A 22,448-nucleotide genomic window follows, 5' to 3' on the forward strand; every position below is an offset into this window, starting at 1 on the left:
CGGCGGGGCCCGGCGGCGGGAGCGGCGCTGGGGGCCGGGCAGCGCAGCCGGCACTCGGCGCTGTCCTCGTCGCGGGTGCTGAAGGGCCCGGCGGGCGGGGGTGCGGCGGGCCGGGCCGGTGCGGGGCGGCGGCGGGGCTGGGCAGGGGAAGTTTCGGCAGGCACTGTATTGGCGGGGAGTAGTGGGGGGGCTGCTGTTCGGGGAGGGGAAGGGCAGTGTCAGATGGACACGGCGAGAACAGCGTTGGCGCCGCGCGGTGCTGCTTTCCCCCTAGAATCGCATCCTTTAATATTTTTAAAAAAACCAACAAACACCCAAAGTTTGGATTTCTGCCCAATTCTCGATGCATTTATGGAGCGCCTCCAAATTTCGGAGAATATCTGTCTAGGTGTATCACTGTAGAATGTTTTCACCACGACTCGGTACATTTCACTTTTTCAAACGGCTTTTGTTCAAGTTGAAGGAAACCCACTGCATCAGTTATTTGAGTTCCAACGCCAGCTAATGGGTTAGAGCCTTCAGTTTCACAGCGGGGAAAAATTACAGTGTTTGTTATTTACTTTCCAGCTGCCATTTAGAATACGACTTGAGAGCTTGCTGTGTTAGAGAAATACAGGAAATTACACCCACAATGAGATTAAAATAGAGGAGAGTGTGTTGGAAATATTTTTTTAATTATTTAAGGTAATGTAGCTATCAAAGTATTTTTTGTTCTCTTTCTATCTTTGTTTTTCCCTTGTCTTTCAAATTCAAGCCAGAGTCTGTTACAAAACAAATGCTGTCTTCTCGTATGTTTTCGTACGAAGCATAGTAGTAATATGTCAAGGGAGGCAAGGGCTCATATTAAGGAAGAAATCTGTAGGAAAAGCAAGCATCTTGTATTAATTTCAATTGGAATCTAATCAACAAGCTGGTCAGTCACCGAATGCAGTGGATAATGAGAGCTGTATGTGCTGCATAATTACTCATGTCTGAAGAAGTGCGGAGTACTCCTGCTCTGTGCGGGTTCGGACGGTGCGGTGCTAGTTTTTTTCCCCCCTCCCCGTCACTCACACGGAAGCTGTCCTTAGCATCAGGAACTGGAGTGAAATAGCACGGAGAAGTTCCTAAGCGCTAGGCGAAGTGTGCTGTGCCATGACGTTGCAGGGATCCTTTCTATTTAGTTGGCGAACAATAAACGTTTATTATCACCGCGGCAGATCATCAGACAAAGCTTCCCCCTCCCGCCTCCCCCAGGCACGAGCGCTGCTGATAAGGGAACTGCTCCGGGTGACAGGCAGAGCCGCAGGCGCCATTCGGAAATAACTTCTTTTATTATTGTTATTTCCCCCCCCCCGGCTCGCCTTTTGCAAACCTTGGCAGGGCGGCGGCAGGTGTCAGGGCGGAGGTGCGCTGCCACCGCCCCCGCCCGCCGCCGCGGAGCCGCCTGCCCGGCTCGGCGCCTCGCAGCCGCCGGGCTCCGCCGTTCGGGCACACGCGGGGAGCGGAGCGCGCTGAATTTGTACTTTGAAGCCTTTTTCGCCTTATATTTTCACGGCACTAGGAAGGCCTGACAGAGGAGTGCCTCTGCTGAGATAGGAGGCTTTGCTATTTGTTTCTTTGATTTTTTTTTTTCTCCCCCTCTCCATCGCTTTCCTTTCCGCCCTCCCTCCTCTTGGTAGCACATCGAGTCAGTGTGAGTCAGGACTTGTAAAATGCATTTCCAAAGCCCAGATGAAAAGTCTCTCAGGCGTGTCTGCTGCTTTATCGGAGCTCTCCCAAGCCCACCTATGCAAACAGATTTGTAATATTTGTGTGCTTAACCGTGCATCTCTTTTACAGGAATCTGTTGCTGCGTATGACATCTCTTGCAAGCTCCCAGAGAGAATTGATGGAGCGTACAGCTAGGGAATAGGATACCAGAGAAGCACAGAGGAAGAAACCAGGCAATCACCAGGTAAACTCAGCCTTACTTTGATTTATTTCCTTTCACCTCGCCTGCAAGCCCCTGCCCGCTCCAGTAAGGCAGCAGAAGAGCAGAGGGACTGTACGCGTGTGTATTAAATGCCTGCTCCTCTCTCTTGCCTCCGCAGGATGGAAAGGTTCAGCGTCCATTGGATATGGGACAAGATCGCTCGGCAACCCTTGTGGATTCTCCTTCTTCTAGAGGCGAATTATAGTTATGGATTTATTGTCCCGGTGCCGCACTTCCACCACCACCACCAGCAACAGCAGCAGCTTTCTGACTCTCTTCGGTGACGGGTATTCTTGGGTGGATAATACGGATTACGTTGTTATTGCTTAAGAATACGCGTAGTCGAGGAGAGTACCGGCGGCGGGCAGGCAGGCAGGCAGCGCGACCGCCCCCAGCCCACCAGCTGGCTCCTCACCTCCTCTAGTTGCCAAGGTAGCACCTTTTCCATCTTTTCCTACGCTTTGCAATGTTTCACTCTGTGTCTATGCCCGGGCGGGGGGAGCTCGGACGCCCTCTCTTGAGGAAGGGGTGCCCGCTGTGTGTGTGCGTGGGAGCAAGCCCAGGGCTGGGGAGGGCCGGGTAGAGGCTGGCCAAGCTCCGCGGGTAGGGGGTGACCTACGCTGAGCCACGGCCGCTGCGGGGAGCGCATCCGCGGGCAGCGCTCGGCAGGCTGGGCCGGGGCGGGGGGAAGGCGCTCTGCCCGTCCGGACAACCCCCATGTCCCGGCACCCGGCCGGCAGCTCCCAGCCCACGCCGCCCGCGGCCCCTCGCTGCTCACCTGCCGGACGTCCCTCCCCGCGGGACACGGAGTGCCCGCAGGGCCGGGGCGGCCCCGGCTCTGCCCGCACACGCTGGCAGAGCCTGGGCTGCCGCCCCCTCGGTGGCCACGGCCCCCGCACCCACAGCAGCCGAGTCATGCGGGGCTGGGGGTGCCCGCGGGCGGGGAGGTGCCGAGCACCCGTGCTAGCGAGGCGAGGGGCACCTCGCCCGGCCGCAGAGCGCCCGACTCCCGGGGAAGTCCCCCTTCCCCGGCTGCCGAGGGGTTCGGCCACCCAGCGGGGCCGCTACTGGCAAAGACGTTGTGAACGGTTGCTTTCAGGGAGAGAGTCATGATCCTCTTACCTCCTTGTCCTCACCCTGCAGTACCAACCTAGTGAAGGCAGGATTAAGAATCCACTTCACACCAGTCCCAGCCCAATGTAGAGTTTGTCAGCTTCTGAGGCCCCAGGTTGAGACACATGTTCAGGGCAAGAGCTGAGGGGTTGTTTTGCCCGTTGCAGCTCAGGTGGTGGCTTATTTCCCCCTCTCCCAAGAGCTCAGGACTCCCCAAATGCCGTTTGCAGCTGGACAGTTGGGAAACACAACCAACGGAGTGTTGATTCTCCTTGCTGGCCAAGACATGCCCCATTGCTTTAACACAGAAGAGGTTCATCTGATCCTCTCTCCAATCTCAGCAGCAGGGTACAGGCTTTGATTAAAAGCCTGGTTAGTCTTTAGATGCTGTGCTTAGGAAAATCTTAGGCATAGCATTCATAGTTCCAGTCTTTTTTTCCCCTGCTCCTCTGCCCACAAGAATGGCAGAGAAAAGGAGCAGGGTGTGATCATCCCTGTTTTCCCATTCGAGACCTCTCCACATCCCCAGATGATTCCAGGTCTTTTTGCCACGTAATCACAATTGTGAGACCAGATTTCAGCCTTAAGTGAATTAGATCAGAAGCCATTTTAAAGCAAGACCAGGATTACTGTGATGAGACAGCCTTTTTGAATGGATCCTTCCCGAAGCTCAGCTATGATGAGGCTAGGAACGATTTTTAATGTGGACGAGATAGACATGGGATGATTGTTAAGTTGTGAGTGCGAGGCGGGATGATGGAGAATGTCTTTCTCTCTGTCTCTTGCTTAGAGATTGAAAGGCTGTCTATGTTCTGCTTAATTATTTCCAACAACTGCCAAAGGAATCTTACTCTGTTGCCTTCAGTAGCAAGTGGAGCGCTCCTTGTTATACAGACGTGTGGATCTGTTATTTTTTAGACACATCTTTGATGCTAGCACTCTGATCCTTGTGTTCCTCTAATACCACTTGAAAGCAAATTTTTTTTCTTCTAGTTTAGTATGTTCAACAGCCTCAGAAACAATGTTAAATTATGCTTTAAAAAGACATGATCAGCTGCTAAATCATAGTCAGTTCAGCACCATAACACAGCCACATTCACAAGTGCTGCAGGAGCAGCGATGGAAATACTATTTTAAACATCCAGGTTTGTATTACAAACCTTCCTCTGATCTGAGCTTTTAGTTGACATTTTCCCTTGAGTCATGCTTAGAGTATTATTAGGAGTTCCCATTTCATCACGTAAAGGATTTGTTTGCTCTTTGCTTGGTTGAGTACCTTGTGCAGTATGGATTGGACTGGTACCCATAAATACAAGCTTAGCAAATGGTTCTTTTACTTGCTTTCTTCTAGTTGCTTTCTATTTAGCATGATGAGATGGTTTTGCTGAATAATACCTTAATGACAGGGCTGATGCATTTTTAATGCATGTACTCTTTGTCATTGTCAAAATTAACATTTTGATGATTGTAGACTTCTCTTCACTAAAATCTTTTGGGAATTGCTATGCTATGTGGGTTAAAAGAGTGAAAGTGTAAGATTTGATGTGAGAAATACTGGATATGCTTACCAAAATTATTCTAAAATATTGTATAAGGGCTCTTGGAATGATGCTTCCCAATAGCATGATCTCAGAGGGGCTCCCCCTGTTCATTAGCAGTTCCTTGGGTCTGTCACATATGCATATTTCTGAACAACAGATCTCTAAGAAGTGACTATTCATATTGCAGGGCTGATCCTGGGAATGCACATAGATTCCATGGGACTTGTTCAGGGGACCAAGGTTGTTCATGCTAAATTCAAAATATTTGGGGCCAAATCCTAACATTCAATGCAATAGCAAAGCCCCAATTGATTTCACTGCGGGAAAGATTAGACCCCTAGTGAAAGGGATTTTTTACAATGCTACACTTCCTACTTTTTTGCTTTAGAAATTGCGAATCCTGTGTGCTAAAAAATTACTCTAAAAACCCCCTGCCTCTAATAGTCTAATGATATTTTATTAACAGCAAAAATTACACTAAAAGTTTATAGTGGAATATAATTAGAAATTACTTTATAAATAAGGGGTTTTAATTGTACCAGTATGAGCATTTTCTAGGACACTTTAGAATGAGGTTTGTGGCAGCACCAACCGTGCGTTAACAGCTATTTTGGTGAGTGCATATTTAATTAATTCAGAATACTGAATTTCTGTTCTAAAATGGCTTTTGTAATCTGCATCCTAGTAGAAAATTAAATAAAGAATTAGCCCAAAAATAATTACTTGAATTTAGCCATGTCTTTAAAGGCCATAATCCTATGAAGATTTATATCTCTGGGTAATTTTATCCACTGGAGTAGCCTCAAAGGCTGCTGCCATAGGTAAGTCTTTGTCACGCCAGAGCCCACAAAGCAGCATAGCCGATTGATGGCAGAGCAGAGACTGGTGTGGCAGCTGTCCTGGTGCAGAGCTGGGAGCGTGCAGGGCCCCCCTGCAGCCACCCATGATGCTGGCTGTTCCCCACCCTGCTCCGTGACTGCTTGGGCCTTCCTGGAGTGGGGAACTGCCCAAAGGACTGTAATCCCAAGCACCATGGGTACATCGTGCCCCATGGCAGGAGTGGGAGAAGGAAGAGTAGCTTTGGTCCCTACTGTCCTGTGCAGGCAGGGTCACAGCCCTGCCTGGGTCTGCCTATAATGTGAAGCCCTGCTCTGCTTAGCAGTATCCTGAATTAAGTGATGGGGACTGCCACTTGATTTCAGGTGCCCTTTCTGCAAATATTTAAGCCTACATCCCTTATATATGTATATGTCTCTGAATGGAACGAATATATATGCACACACCTCTCTGAAGGGAGGTTACAGCATAGTAGAAAAGCCCCATTCTTTCCGACCTGAGAGAGGCACAACACCCACTCACTTCAGCAGGGGCTGTGCTGTTGCAGTGCGTATTTATGACCAGTGTTATGATTCCTCTTGCTGCTGCAAATTTGCCTAAAATAAATGTCCACACTGCTGAATGTAGATATGTACAGTTATGCAGATGCCTTTCCTTGGGATCAATTTTGCTTGCTTTCTGCTTTTCAGACTACATCTGATTTTGAGAGGTGTGTAAGTTTTCTTCCCATAATAAGTTATTGTCTTTTATGTCAGTTGAGGTGGCTTCTAGTGTTCATAGAGTTTTCTTGAGGAAATTAAAAACAGTAATACCTATACATTCACACAGCTACACACAAACTTTGCAGCTGTAAGATTAAGCTAACTAGCCTTTTTCTCTACCTTTTTACATCATGCTAGCAGTAATGTACACAACTGGATTTTTATGCATTTTTTAAAATAAATAATGTCTTTATATATACAAAAGGCTTTTTCTTCTTTTCCTTTTAATAGATTACTATTTTTCTGAAAAGCACCTCCCCCAGCTATTACCCTTAGCTGTTATGACACCTCACCATTTAGTGTTGCAAAGGTAAATCATAACACTCATTATTAAGAGCCATAAATTTTTACCAGATTCATCATATACCTCCTGAAAGCTTTAACGGGAGAAACATTTCCTGGGCTAACGCCCATGATGATTGCATGCTTTTTATTGCTATCATTTAGTAACCAAATTGCTCAAAAATCAAAGGACTTGATTATCACATACCTGCAATGCTTAGAGCTATTTATAAAAGTTGGCTCGATAATAACAATGACTCAAAAGAAATTTAAATGACAGGCCAAAAATAAGTAGTCTATAAGTGAAAAACCAAGCCAGAATTCATAGAGGTGATGGAAAGAGTCTGACACCAAAGGACAGACAGGATCCTGAGGAAAGGAGAGAGAAGAGTCTAGGAGGTGATGGTAGAAAGTAGATGTGACCCAGCTTTGCAGAGACAGAGGGCAGAGGAGAGGTGAGGCACCAGAGACTGTAGGCGAGGAGGTATCGCAGTGTGGCGCTGGGAGTATGCACCAGAAGTGTTGAAACCAGGGCTGGAACATCACAAATGTTTGGTAGTTTGCTTTCTGGAAAAACAGTATTTAGTTAAAAGCAGCCAACAGAAAATTAGGTGAAATGTTTCGGAAACTAGAGGGGGCTGATTGATGGGAAAAATAAGAGCCCTGAATATATAGCTGAAGGGCAGGGGTTTATATATATATATGTATGAATATACATACCTAGCCAAAATTACATAATAATGCCCATATAGATTAACAAAATGAGCATCATGCTTTTGAAATCGTTCTGCTACAGAAACCAGTGGGAATTTTCCATTGATATCAGGAGGGATCAGAATTTCTCCTGTCTACAGGAAAGCAATGTAGCCTGGTGTGTGCAAAGAGACCTTAGGCTATGTATGGAGAAAATGCAGCATGGCTATCAAGAAACATTCCCTTTCAGTGAACCCAATACCTCTCTAGCCAGCGGGGATGATGTAAAGTAATGGAACAATGTCCAGGCAGGAAAGCCCTTGCCTTAGAGATATAAAATTACCTTAGCCAAGACATGGCAGGCTGTAGTCACCCTATGAGGGCTGGAGAGCCACCTGGGGAGGCCTTTTTGCCTCTGACTGCTGTGACACACCTCCATGGAGCTGAAATGGCTCTGATAATTCCCCAACACTTTATACCACTGAACCAAAGAGGTAGGCCCATAAGAGGTAACCTAAACTTTCCAAGCTACTCTAGAGTATTTCAGATTAAGTAAATTTTATCTGTTTCAGGGGCAATTGTCACCACTGTGTTGTTCTATATCAGCTCATCTGAGTTGTATGCAGTGTACACCCCTTTCAGATAATATCATTAGACATGAAATGTTGGAAAAATATATCTGTCTTTTCTTTGATATTAACAATTGCTGATTCATAACCTTGTTTGGAAAATTAGCAGTTCTCTTACTAAATCAGGACAACATCACAAAGTTTATTAATGGTCACAGGTCAGGCCTATCTTTTAAATCACTGGCAGTCAAAGATAAAGTGATCAACATGGGACTGGTCTTCTCTAATTGGAGAAAGAGGAACATTCTGAACCAGAACAGTACAGCATGCAATTGTGCAGCCTGTTACCAAAAAAAGAAACATCTCACTGCATCTTACAGAGGCATTTACATAGATAATGTAGGTTTCATATGACTACTTTTAGATTATCTGATAGTAATAGCTTTGCAAGTATTCATATTCTCCTAACAAGAAGGTGATAGAAAATTCAAATAAAAAGGCATCCCTAATTAATGCATTATAAAGGATTTATTTTATTTCTTTAAGTTAGGTGGGAAATAGTAAGAGCAGGGAGGCTTCACACTAATGCATCACACGATCTGGAAACTCATTCTATAACAATCATTCTTCAGGAGATAACTTACCTGGTTACTCCACTAAATGTATTTTGTATTACCTCTTCATTAAGTTGCCATAAAACATTATCCTGAAATCCAAAGTTATGCAGGTTATTACTTGCTGTTTTACTAAAGCAACAGTTATTACAGTCTTGATGCCCTGGTTGTTATGACCACTATGGGAAAAAATGTTTCTTGTTCCACTAATTTCCTCCACTGCCTGGCTGTCTCTCTTTCTGTTTATGATACATGCAAAAGATTTGATGAGATGGAAGGGATTTTCTTTCTCAACATGTTTTATTTTAGAAATGTCAGGATCATTTAATCTTCTACTAATTGAACCATAGAGGAGAGCAGTGGAAGCTTTCTCAGACCTCTATTTAAGAGGTGGTGAATTTTCCATTTTTAAGAAAGAGACTTTTTTCCCTGTGTGTTTACCAAGGTATGAGTTAAGCAGAAGACAATAACATAATTCCTTTCAAGGTTTCAGTACAATCCTTTTCTTTTTGACTACTCACTGTCCTTTGTTGTGTTATGAGATCATGTGGCTATCACATCGTGTGTCTATTGCACATGCGATAACATAAATCCATTTGCCTTCAGCTGATCATAGAGCCTCTTGGTGAAAACTGGATCTGCAAGTCCTGGTCTAGGAATCAAGAGGCAAACCCCACTCCCTTTTGCTCTCCTTGTTCAGGTGCTTGTCATTTCTGTGTATGTAAATTCTTACCAGTGGAGAAGGCAGGACCAGTCCAGACCCTCAGTTAGAAATGAACATAAACATGTTAATTTTCCTTTGCTGGAGCTGCAGTGAGGCGGTGCTGCTTGCTCTGCTCCAGCCTCCCTGGTAAAGAGGGAGGAAAAACTCCAGCAAGGAAAAGGATGCTGAATGGGTGTGATGCGAAATCCAAGAAAAAAAACCCCAAATACATAAATCTCCCCACAAAATACTGTAGTTTTTAGGTTTTAATTTTTACCAAATACCACTCTATTTAAAGTATTTCACATTTCCTGGATGCAAAACTTAAATATGTGCCCTGTAGAGAGGCTCAGAACAATAGCTCTGCTTTCTCTAATAAAATCTCTCTTCCGAGATTAACTCTGGAGCTAGCAGTGAGGTCAGTGTTTCATTTCATATAAGTCAGCTCATGCTGACAAGGGTTTGGCCTTCTTAGTGATGGGCCGTTTGCTGCTCAGAAGTGTGAGGAATGGCTTTCTGAAATATCGATAACTTGCCTTCACTGGAGTTCATGATCAAATTTAGCTGGCAAGTATCAATGCGATACAGCCAGACTGCAGGGCTGAGAGGCTCAGGCCTTGGGCCAGCCGCTAAGGTCTGCTTTTTAAATCAGAGGCTAACTCTTCCATTAGTTTAAATCAGTGGTTTATAGCAATATCAAATGAGAATTGTGTCAGAGTAGTCCAGACTACAACCTCATCTTGGGGTTTGAAAAGGAATAGAAAAATTAGGTTGCAACCATTAGAATTCTGTTTTCATTTGGTTTTGGTGTGCGTATGTGTAAATGTGCCTATACACACATGCACACATGTGCAGAGCTGCATTTTGTTCCCATTGACATTTCCCATGGCCATGTGGCTGCCATTTAACATGGACCTAAGAGCACAAAATCTTCCTCCTGGTGTGGTTTGATTGACATGTGCAGAGATCTCACATAAAGGATCTGGGATCCCGCTTTTCATCCATAAAAGGAAAGCAGGCAAGCTTCATCCCCGGCTAAACCCTTTGCACAATATACACCAATAATGAGGCAGCATCTATTTATACATTGCTTACTGGAAATGACTGAATTCAGACAGAAGCTGGTGAGGCAGCCTGGGCTCCACCAGCCTCCATGGAGTCTATTGTTAGTACCCAGGATGAATCCTCAGGCAAACGGGGAAGAGAGGCATGATTTGGAGCCTACCATGCCACAGGAGAAATATCAGCTTTGGCACTTGGCAAGTGGTGTCTCCTCTCAGAGAATGCCTTCACTGGGTCTGCCAGAACCCGGCAGTCACAGAGGAGGAATGCAGGAGAAATGGTCATAAAAGTGCAGCCCCATTACTGCTCCCCTGGGAAGTAGGATGCTGACTTGGGTTTATCTGCAGGGTGGGAGCTCCCTGCTTTTCTTTATGAGAAAAGGAGGTGCCCAAGAGGGAATGGGAGGAAGGCAGTACTATCTTGATGCACACTGATGCCTTCTTGCCATATTGTTGCAGAAGGTTTTCAACAGTATTTCTTTACCTAGAAAAGGAAAGATGCAATAGAAAAGCCCCATCCAGCATTATGGCATTGGTTAGATAGGCCTGTGTGGCTGATCGTCCAGTGACGAGGCTGAGGTGCAGTGCCAATACGTGCCTGTGACAATGAAAACTTGCTTGTCTGTGAGATATTTATCATTAAAAAAGTACTCAGAACTCCTTAGCAAAGCATTATCCAGACAGCGCTTTTGCTTCATGTCCTTTTCCACTCCTTTTCTCTGTGGCTCTCGTGTACTTTGCCCATACGCTCTAAAGCTATTTTGTTTTCAGTTTTATGTATGTTTTATGTAAATTAGAAGAATCAAGCTTCTCTGTTTGCTAAATTATAAATTGAGTGGAAATTGGCTGACTCTCTTTAGACTATGTCTATAAGTTATACAAGATGTAAGTAATCAAGCTGAGCAGGCTGGGTTGGGGAGGGAAAACACATCAATAGCGTGGGCCACGTGAGCTGCATCCACGTGTCCCTGTATACTGATGCTTGCTTTCGGAGCCTCGAATCCCTCTTTGCTCTAAAGTGCCAATGTAACTCCTTTTAGACCATTCTCTGAGATGCAGGTCTATTGCCTCCTTTGGTAGTTTGCTTGGCATACTCAGTACGCCTTGTATAAATGAACTGCTCTGAAATGCCTGTTTCCACTCTCTTGCTTTAGGACCAGAGCAGATCCAGACTGCCTCCTCTGGGAGCACTGATTAATTTTCTTTCCCTTCTTCCCCTTGTAAGTTTAAATGCCTGTTGATTTTAGTGTCTGTCTTCTTGGTTTACCCCCTGCTTTGGCTCTACTTCCCATACCCCATGCTACCTTTTATACGCTTGAGTTTTGCCCTGGGTTATCTTTTTCTCAGTAGCCCACTGCAACCTCACAGAGCAGGACTGCGGTGCAAGAGCAGAAGCCTGGCAGTGGCTGGTAGCCTGAGAAATGCTGCCAGGAGAGCAGGGAAGTTAGCTGGTATCTTGGGACTCAGTGAGACAGTGGAGAATCTGCTACAGGGCAGAAAAGAGTCTCACCATGGCCTTTCATTGCATTAGTTAAACAAAGTTTTAGGAAAAGGGGCCTGAAATCAGACTCCTAGATCTATCCTTACACAGCCAGGAAGGACTAGTAGTATTATAAGCAGATACGGGCATGATGCTGCTCTAGCCTGAATGCAGGGTTCCTCTTAAAACTGTCAATTTTCAGATGGTTGTGACTATCCAAACTGCCCCTAAGAGATGAGACTGATTGCAGCCTCAACACAGCACAGACATTGGCTGCACTGGCATCTGCATGCTGCCAGTGTCCAGCAGCACTGACTGAGATCAGCCTTGTGCTGCTGCCATCAGCCTGTCCACCCCAGGAGCACCAAGCCATGTCAGGGGGCAGAGATCTGGCTAGCTCTGCTCTCTATCTTGTAGTTCCACACCCACCAGAGAATAGAATAGAACATCCTCAGAGAGGCAGTGTAGTGCAGTTCTCATCAGTTCCTGACCAACTTTTTAAGCCCAGCATCATGGAGATTGAATGTCATTGCCAGGTTAGAAAATTCAGGTTAGAAATGTATTGCTGTGGGGGGGAATTGTGGGCATTGGGTGGGCTCTGCAGGCATGGGCCCTGGGCACAGAACATTAGTGGGTAGCCTGTTCCTGTGTCCTGCACAACCCTGTGTTCCTGCTGATTCCTGGGGTATCCGTGCAAGTCCCCAAGCCCTCATAGTCCAGCCTGGCTGCTGAGAGGTGCTGCTCTTAGGGCACAGCATGCTTTACTGACTCTGTGGGGCAGAAGCATGTGCTCTGCTAAAGGGGATCCCAACCGAGTAGTCAGATGGCCTTCAGGAGCTTTGGGCTAGAACTTGCAGGGCACAAACTGGATCCTCTCTGCTCAGTCTCTGCCCTGCAGTTATTTGAGTTTGGGCTCTCTTTCACTGAGTTCATAAAATACATGCTTTTTCTTTTAATTCATTAAATACTTTGATTCAGTGATATACCATCAGAATGTAGTTTATTCTGTCCAGTCAAATCTTTACTGAGGATGATAAAAAATATCCAACCTGCCTTTTTAGAGCTGCTTATTTTACTTCAAAGGGAAGGCGTAACCTTTCATTTCCTGGTGAGATTTTTATTAAACCTCTGCCTATTTTATTTGTCAGGCCACATATAAGTTTACTATCACTTGTGTTTCCAAATAAAAGATATGTAGGTTGGTAAGTAGTCTATAAGTCTAGCTGCTATTCCTTGAAACTCATAAAAATATGATTTTAAACCATGGAATCACTAATTAAAGCTGCTTCTCAATACACAAAAATTAAGTTAACAGTAACTAATGTAGCTAGCCTGGAACCTTAGGAAACTACTGCCAGCAAGTGTTTTTTGGTGCACTCAAGAGGATGCAGTTTGATTGTTGGCACCAACAGACAGGTTGGGAATTGTAAACATGGTAATTAGCAATAAGTTTCTGGATCTCAACTTGCCAGACTGGCGGTCTGATTCTTGGAGTAGTTGTCGCATGGGAGGAGGGAAAAACAAAGTAAGGGAATTAGAGCAACCTTGCATTGCTGTGCCAACATATGCCACTGGACCACTGTTTTTCTTGGCAAAGATCTCTGAGAAGGAGTTTAAAAGCAGCATTGCAGCCCTACTGCAAACTGTGAACCTCACTGCAGGCATCAACCAAGCAACTGTCTCTGGCTCTTCTGCTCAAACTATGAGTGCTGCTCCATTGTAAGGAATTGTAGAGTCTGATATTCTTCCACTCCACCTTTGTGGTGGGGCGCAGTGTTGATAGGGTTATCAACAATAATGGGATTAAAAGAGTTAAAATCCAGCTTTTACAATAATCCCGGAGTATTCTATTGTTGAGCTATCAAAGATTAAGGTTATAGTAACCTTATTAATCCTTGGTGTAGTATAAATAAAAAGGAAATGTCAACCTTAATTCCACCATGAAATTAAATCTTCACTTCTCTAAATGATGATTCAAACATAGTTTACTGCAGCCAATGTGGTTAATGAAAATGCGTAACCCATGTGAATTTAAGAAATCCCCTTTGAGAGACAGAGAGGGAGAAAGAGGTGATAAACCATGGCATTTTTTTGTTTAAAATGAAAAAAGTTAATATTTATCCAGCTCGTATGTCTGCAGGAACCATACCTAGAGCCAACAAAGTGTGCAAAGAATAAGGTAGGGACAAAATGCTCATGGTGTATATCCCTGTGATGCAGTGAACACAGACCCCAGACTGCAGCAGAACAGCCATCTCTGTGCCAGACAGCAGCCACAGCAAGGCTGGTGGTGACCTCTACCCTCTCCCCTGCTTGCAGGGCACTGTGTGGCCTTGTTAGTGCTACCCCAGAGCCAGGGACAGGATGCCCTGACACAAGAGTTTGAACCGAGCATTGATCCACCAGTGCTTTCAGTGCCAGAGATAATGAGACGAAAACCAAAAAATGTCAGAAATAAAATGGTTGCTGAATGTTCTGGAAACAGTGAGCCAGGAGCTTTTGTGAAGGGCACAGGTTTTCCTTGCTAAGCTGATTTCCAGGGGATGGGAGTTGCCCCTTTTGGTAATGGATGGTTTCCTCCTCACCTGTGCCAGACACAGCCCTGTTCTCCCTGCTCATAGAGGTTGAATCTGTAAGTAGGTCTGAAACTGCCTGCTGGGACTTGCTACCTGAAGAGAGGGAAGAACAGACAGACTGAACTTTGCTTATAAGTCAATGGAATGTGGTCCAGGTAAATCCATGTTTCTTTGTGGGAGCAGGAGGGGAATTACAGTAAGGAGAAGTGGGCTATGCACCCTTTGGTATGCTTTTTTGACTGGGAGGAAAAATAAAGTAGTGGTTAAATGGGGTGATTCAGAATGATTCTGCATATTAAGTATCTCAAATGCTCACTCCGAGTGTAGCAAAGTGGTAATTAGGTATTAAGGAGCTCCCTAGAGCAGGAATTGAACTCTTTGGAGGGCAAAGAGTCATTGCTAGAGAAAAAAAGGTGGTTTTAGTGGGGCTCTTCCTGAGGAAGGTGTCTTTGTTACTTCAGCAAACCTGTCTGCCCCATATTATCTGCATCTCTTGAGAATTACTGGTTCTGTGGACTGATAGAGCTAGACAGTGTGCTGGAGAGTGCCTTTTCATATTGCTTTCTCCAGTCCTCATAAACTCTGATAAAGTTGTGTAACGAAACTCGGGCTCATAAAAGAGCTCATTTTAAGGTGGTATTTTTCCCCTTCACTCACTGAATCATGCTCTGCTCTGGTGTGCATTGTTACAGCTCCAGAGCGTGCACCAGTTCAGATGTGCCCGCTGGGTCCTGGGCTGTCTCCATCCCCACTACTGCTGCAATTGCTACCACAAACACAAATTGGCTCACTCAGGCTCTTCTTGTCTTTCTGCAGTGTAGGAATAGATAATGGGCCCATGGGGTCGTTCAGAAATATTGCTGGTTTCCAGTGCTGGCATAATAGTCCCTTCTAGGTAGTATCCTTTTCCTGGACAATTTCCCAGTAAAATAGTAAATGGCAACTGCAGAGCAGTAAAGGCAATGGCGTATTTGTTTGACTGACATTTCAGAGCCTGCAGAGCAAATGCAATTAGGATCCATAGTGTGCTGCAGCTTCCTTTCTTCACTCCCCTACCTTGGAAGATCTACCACTAGGATCAACTTAAGTCTGGTTCCTCCTTCCTTAAAGTGGTGGAGAGGCTCCAGCGAGGGAGGGCAGCATGTGCCCAAGCCCCTGTGGGTACCCTTTGCTTTGGGAGCAGTCGGCATCTCACAGGGCTCAGCTGGGACAGGAGCTGCTGCCGCTCCCCTGCCGGCATTGCAGCTCCAGGCAGGAGTGATTTTGTTAGTAGGTGTGTGCTTCCCCTCGACTTAGCAGAGTTGAAACCAGGGTGGCCCTGCAGCACTCAGACTTGCACTCCTCACTGGGGAGAAATTTCTGTCTGTGCCCACGGATCTGTGCCAGGCAAAGCAACTGAGGGTTTGGGCTGCCCTGCTCTTCACCAGGGGCAACTGATGCTTTCTTTGGAATTTTGCAGGATCAACAGTTGATGCACTGTGAACACTTTGGTACACACTTGACATCAGAAAGAAATGTGGAAAAAGTGGTGGTAATCATTCACATTTGTCTGAAGGAGGTAATTGAAAACAAATTGCTACCAAAAGCCAAGGGCCATGGTTAATTGAGGTGGAGCACTGTGGGTCACTCACCTGTAGGAAAAGACTGTTAAAGAACAGGCAGGGGTCAAAATTGTTTCTGTCCAGTGGGGAAAGAGAGTCTCAGCCATATAATTTGGTTTGTAGGGTTATTCTGTATCTCACAGATCCTGACATGAAAATCCAGGCCTGCAGAGCAATGCTTTAATGGCTGGAAATAATGCAGTCGGTGAAGTCAGGGGCAGCTATGGCTTGCCGTGGCAGCAGAGTGGTGGCCAGGCTGTAGCATCCCTTCTGCCATGGGCAGGTCGGAGCTGGCCCCTGTAGGAGAGGCACGGGCAGCTACCGAGTCCCCTCTTGGCAGGGTGGGGGCTGCAATGTGCACAGAGCCACCACCCTGCCAGCCTGCTCCAGCTGTGAGTTTTATTTTCCAGCTGGAACATTGCTGCCATGTATTGTTTTGTTTACTAACAAATTTAAACATCACATTGCTATTCCTGGTGCTTCTTGGATGTCCGGACTCAGGCAGACATTGATGCCTGTGTAAACTGGTGAAGTGTTTTGCAGCAGGTCCTCTGGACACAGAGGCCGGGGAAGCAATGATGTGGGGTGGCCTGGATCTGATGCCCAGGGGTAATAGGAGGAGTCTGCCCTCACTGGGCTATGGCTCTGCAGGACAAAACCTCTTTGTTTCTCAGAGAAGCTCTTTCCAACCTGCTAAAGCTATTGCTAGGATTCAAGAGATGAAAATAATGATGAAAAATATGATCTACTAAATTTGATCTACTACTGATTTACTAAATTGGCCTTTTTCTAGATATTTTGTGTCAGAGCTCCTGCAGGGTAAAAGCCAAATTTCTTCAGCTTCCTATATCTGGTGACAAATTCTGCACCAGCCTCTTTCAGGGCAGGTCCTCGCTGCAGGCTCCTGCACTTTTGCTGTGTGTTCAGGTAGTCAAGAACAGGAGTGTGCTACAACCTGCACTGCTCTGTCTGCTCCCTGTGCCAAGGCTGCAAGTGGAGGAAAGCCAGGACAGTATAAAAAATAGGAACCAAAGTTTCTTAAAGCAATCTAAATGAAGGGCAATCCCCCTGAGTTTGTGGTATTAAGTGAGTGTTGGCTGTAACAGCTCTTAGGGTTGGGCCAGCTTGATTAGAACTTTGATTTCAGCATTTCAAAAAGGACTTTACAGCCTACGTATGTAGCACAAGTATAAGGATATGAATACCCCTATCTACCCTGAGATATGGGAAGAATGATCACCTGGCTATCCTTGGAAGAGAGACAGCTATCATACTTTGATAGTTCAAAATACCTTCTATAGAATACCAAAACATGCTGATTTATTTGACTTACTATTATTATAGTCAGCTTTTGGGAAGATCAGTATTTGAGCCATTTATTTTCTTTTACAACAAAAAACCAAATGCTGTTCATGCAGCAGAGCCTGTCCCCCAAAAGCAAGACTGGTGTGATAGTGTTAGGGACATGTAACTGCACTCCCCTCCGTGGGAGCCTTGCCTGTGTGAGGGCTGTGGGCTGTCGGGCTGTCCCCACGGGCTGTTGGGCTGCCCCCACAGTGGTGGTAGCTCTGCTGCACAGGGCACATAAGCAGTGGCTCTTGTTTTTAACATGTCGGATCATGACTTGCTTTTCTGCTCAGTATCGAGGTTGAAAAATACTGTCAAAATGAAAAGGCAAGAGCTGACTGAGAAATCAGCGAGTATGCTACTGGATGCTCCAAATTTAGACATCATGATTAACAAAGAATATAAAATACGTGACTCTTTTTTTCAAGCAAAAAATGCTCCGTTAATATTGTGCAATCTGAACGTTTGTTTAAAGAATAACAGCTATGTTTTACAGTCAGCGTGTGTACCCGTGTGTGCAGGCACACATGTACACAGGTACTGCGGTAGTCCAGCACTGCCTGGAGTTGGATGCTGTAGTAAGCTGGCAGTATGAAACATACTATCAGCTCCTCACAGGGTCATGCACAGTACCTATACAACAAAGAGGAAGTCTAAGTGGTGCTGGGTGAGAATGCTTTCCCAGATAAACGTGCAGCTGATAAATTTGTAACTTCACAATTCCCTTATTTTCCATTATTTCCTTTTATTTCTATAAGCTGAAGGGAAAAGGGAGAAAAATGGCTTTTCCGTGGAAGGAAAAGTTCTTGACAACAGCTCTGTGCATACTGCCAAACATTGCTGAACACAAGGTTTATGTGGTGAATGGAAGGAGGAGGGCCAGGTGGGTCAGTTGGGGCCAGGATGCCTGGGAGCTCAGGGAGTTTCGGTGGTCAGGGTGGAGGATTATCGGAATGGACAGATACAACCTAATCCCTCAGAAAAATAACATATAACCCCATGTTCAAAGGCCAGTGCCATGGCCATCTGGGTTTCTCCCATGCCTCTGCTCACCACCTCAGGGTGCAGTGCTGAGGATCGGCACTGCTTTGCCTTACTGTGGCTCTGCAGGGAGGCAGAAGAGCATGGCGTGGTGCTCAGGGATGGCCAGTGTTCCAGCCCTCCTGCTCGTTGCTGTGGAGGATGGTTTCTTCTAAGGCCTGTCCTGGGTGGGCAGGGATGGCACCCACGAGCAGTGCAGCAGCAGCTGGGCTTTCTGGGAGGTTGTGCTGAGCTCCAGGGGCAGCACAGCTCCTCCCTGCCCAGCTGAAAGGATGGGGCTCAACAGCATCAGCAGGGCCCCTGTGCTTTTGACCTTGGATTTTCTCTCGCATATGCATAAAGCACAGTGTGGTGTAAGAGGGTTTTAACGGAAGGAAACTGAGGAAGCCAGTAAATTATTTTCTGTGGTAAACATTTATACTAATAATTTTAGAAATTCAGTGATTTTCTTTTTTTTCCCCCAGAAATTGAGTATTACCTGTAGTGTATGAGAGTAGGAATTCACTGAGTCAGGAAGGTCTCAGTTAAAGAAACTACAACTAAGGACCTATCTCTTTAGGAACTCTCAATGTTTCTACCAATGAATTTCCAAATAGCTACTCTAAAGCTCTGGAAATCTGAGTATTATTTCCAGAGGATATATCCATAAAATGACATAAGCCTGATATTCACAAAACAAAAGCTTTTGTCGCATTAAATAAATCCTTGCAGTTCTCTGGGTTAACTGGCTCCTCAGGGAAAAGCTGGGGACACCAGATTGCCGGGTGGGTGGAGAAAGGTAGAGGGAATTGTTCTGAAGAGCCAAAGAGTCACAATCCACTAGTGTAACCCATATAGCACCCTCCCTGCCCAGCACTGTGCTTCCAGGAAGGATTCAAGCCTCCAATATCTCGGGATTCCTGCCCAATTACATGAAATGAGTTCAGGAAAAAACCTGTTTATTACACTACGGTGTAGTTTTTAGATCCAAGCATTGTACATTGGGTGTGAAACTCCCTAATGTTTTAGAAATGATGGTGGAACCTCTCTGACTGACACCTCTTTCTAAGGTTATGTAAATGCCTAAAAAGAAGTCTAACCTCAAATCTTAATTGTGTAGCAGATTTGAGTCCTGTGAAGTCTAGGCACTGCCAGATTTTAAAGCCCCACTGCTCCCTTACATAAATACTCATCAATATTTACATTAAGTGTCCTAAAAAGATATTTGGTTCCCTATATGAGCTAGAAGAAGGTGTTGCAGGGCTGTCCCATCTCCACCGGTCACAAGTGGCATGTGGTGCTGCCCAGAGCTGCTCCAGCAAGGGCTGGGAAACTGGTCCCCTTCAAGTCCAGCCAGAACTGCACATATCACAGATGACATCCCAGGCAGACGAATGAAGCTACTTCCATTTATGATGCCCAGTAACAGGGCAAAGAAACCTTTCCTTCTGTGTCTGTGCTCTAGCATGGCACAGGAACAATTATAAGACATGTTTATAAATTCCACCTGGGTGTTCCAGCTCTTGCTATGAATCTCAAAAGTGTATTTGAGATTTATTAGTATTGGGCTGCTTTTGACACAAAGGATGTGGTGGACAAAGAGCAGCAGCTTCTGTGCTACAAGGAAACACATAAAAAACTGTCAGTACACTTGTAATTTCATGCTTCTAAATGTTGTTTTCAAAACGCCATTGTACTTGTAACTATTCTGTGTGCATTAAATCTGAGGTGCAGAATACTATCTCATATTAAAAATGTGATAGCAGTGCTACAGTACCTCTAACGTTTTCGTAAGAACTTTTGTTACCTCTTACTGCCTTGGTGTGACTTAAGGCAGAAAATTAAGAGCTTATTGCATTTAAAAATGTTCAGAAAGATGTGCTTAAGTAAATAGATGTCTTTATTTTCAGTGTTGGAGTAAGTGTGTAAAAACAAGGGGATTGAACAATGGCAAAGTCCATGTGATAGAGCTCACTAAATAGTGGTTGTGGTAAATTTTGCAGAATTGCCCATGAATAACTGACAAAATATGTTTCCTATATCCCACAGTTTCTAGAACTAGCTGACTCATTACTGCATTCAAGGAGAGGTACCTTGAGTTGTGATCTGATGGCTGTTAAAAATTGGAATTGGTTTATTTTTTGGAGGGATTGAATCAGGATCCTAAAGGACCTGTGACATTTTTCAAACAAAATATGTGTCGTTTCCTTTCTTTTTTTTTTTTTTTTGTTGCTTATCCCAACCTAGATAAGGAATCAGCACTAAATTACAGCAGTGACCACCTCTCCTCTCCTGGAGGGAGCAAATGAGAGGGACAGGACACTTGAAAAAAGGGAAAAGGTAGAGGAAAAGCACAGAAGGGAATGATTGGAAACAGCAGAGGAAGGGAAGAAACAGAAAAAAGCAGAAAGAAAAGAGAAGCAAAAGCAGACAAGAGAATGAAAAGCAAGAGAGATGAAAAAGTAGTAGAAAAATGAAAACAAAAGGGAAGATTGAATAAACATGAGTAAGCTCAATAATTAATTCTCTTAATCTTTCAGTATATTCCTCAGGCAGGAGCTCAGTGTGATTTGGGAGGTGTGTGGGGTTTTTTTGAAGCAAACCCCACCTCCCCTGCCTCCCCAGTGCTGTCTCCAAGAGTTTTCCTCCCTCTTACCTTGATGGGAGCTCTGCGGTGCCTGAGGGCCGCCCCGTGGCTGCCCTGATGAGCTGCTGCTGGTCATAGGCTCTGTCTGATGTTCATCCATGCTCAGCTGACCAAGGTCTATGAGGAACATGAGTTAGCACCAGTTCCCGGTTAAATCTCAGCAGGTTTATTGTTTACCAAACCGTGACAAAAGATGAAGTAATGTCCTATCTGGCCACACACTGGGCTGTAAGTCCTCTTTTTTTTTTTTTTCTTTTTTTTTTTTTTTTGTTTTGTTTTGTTTGTTTTTCTAAGAGGAGAGCTAGCTAATGTGTCTTGTGTACTGTCTCAAAGAAAAAATATCAGTGATTGTGATTTAGAGGAGGTAAGTGTTTAAAATAAAATATACATTCAGTGCTTTCACATAAAGATTCAATGATAACCAGGTGACTGAAATCAATACATCCATATCAAAGCCCAGAGATAATTTTTGTAGGGTGTTTATACACCTTATCTCTTCTCTCATTGTACCCTCTAACAGTTACAGCTGGGGATGATGAAAACACATGTTCCATGCAATTACTTGCTGCTGCCTTATAAAAAGCTAAAGCCTAATAAACTTCAATATGGAGTAAATATCATCCTTGTGAAAGAGCAGTTTTGCCCTACTACTGACAGTGAAAGCAGAGCTATTGAAGAGAGTCAGCCTTCATAAAAAGACAGGTTAAGATAAGATTTGAGTTTGGCTTGGCGTTTCCAACCTGTTGAGAATGACTTCTGGACTTGGGCAGGACAAGAGTTAAGAGCACATCTTGCGTAAATCTTTACCTCATGTTTTGGAGAGACCAGTACGCTTGTCCTCTGGCAATCAGAAACATCGTCTGCCCTCGCACAAAGAGCAGTGCTCTGATAAATGCACTGATTCCAATTTGTGCTTTGCTTTCCTAGTCATCAAAGCAATTTTAAAATCAATATGTTATGTTTAAGAGGAAGGCCATGCGTTCCTCACAGGGCAGGAATATCCCATCCAATCTGCGCAGGCAGAGTTATCGTCCTAGACGCAGCACTTTGTACAAACCAAAGAATATAAAGAATATTCCAGGAAAGCCATAAAGGGAGATGACGCAGTAACTGTTTCTGGGATGTTAAAAATACAGTTGTGCTTACAAGCTGCTGCATGAGCCTGACTGCAGTATCTGGCTCTGGGTGACTCTGTGGATGGCAGTTTCATAGATGTCAGCAATGCAGGGTGAGCCCCAAGCGGGTCCTGAAATTTTAACACGTGATGAGACCAGGAGGCAGTTTGGTGCAGTGATAATAATTTATTTAATGCAACTAATATATGTAAGAATGCATCTGAGACAGTGTTGGGTCTGCCAAGAGCACTTTGTTGGACACCACAATGATCGATTAGGGCTGGAGGTTGTAGGCTTTAGAACAGGACTGTGGGATCAAGCTACTGGTTTTTAATGCGTTTGAGCTGTTCTTAAATAAATCTTCATTAGTTAGGGTGGCACCACTAAGTCTACTTCCTACTGAGCAGCAGGAAGACAGAAAGAGCATCTACAACAGTAATAGTTTAACAAAAATGGATTTAAACTCTGGAGTAATAGGAAGCTTATGGAGCTTGGATGAGGGATGAAGGAGGTGGGCAGAAAGAGATGGAAATA

General features: G+C 44.9%; 1 long non-coding RNA gene across 2 annotated transcripts in view; it reads left to right on the forward strand.

Annotated features, from left to right (window-relative positions):
- Positions 1-22,448, forward strand: part of LOC113950983 — a 46,222-nt gene that overhangs the window by 1,807 nt on the left and 21,967 nt on the right. The window contains exons 2-4 of one of the 2 annotated variants that reach the window (XR_003528957.1): positions 568-684; positions 1,822-1,936; positions 2,073-2,386. This is a non-coding gene — a long non-coding RNA (uncharacterized LOC113950983). The remainder of the gene's footprint in view (positions 1-567; positions 685-1,821; positions 1,937-2,072; positions 2,387-22,448) is intronic. The other variant, XR_003528958.1, reaches the window with a different exon arrangement.

The sequence above is a fragment of the Corapipo altera genome, unplaced genomic scaffold (assembly GCF_003945725.1).
Source record: "Corapipo altera isolate COAL_440 unplaced genomic scaffold, ASM394572v1 57, whole genome shotgun sequence".
Lineage (NCBI taxonomy): Eukaryota > Metazoa > Chordata > Aves > Passeriformes > Pipridae > Corapipo > Corapipo altera.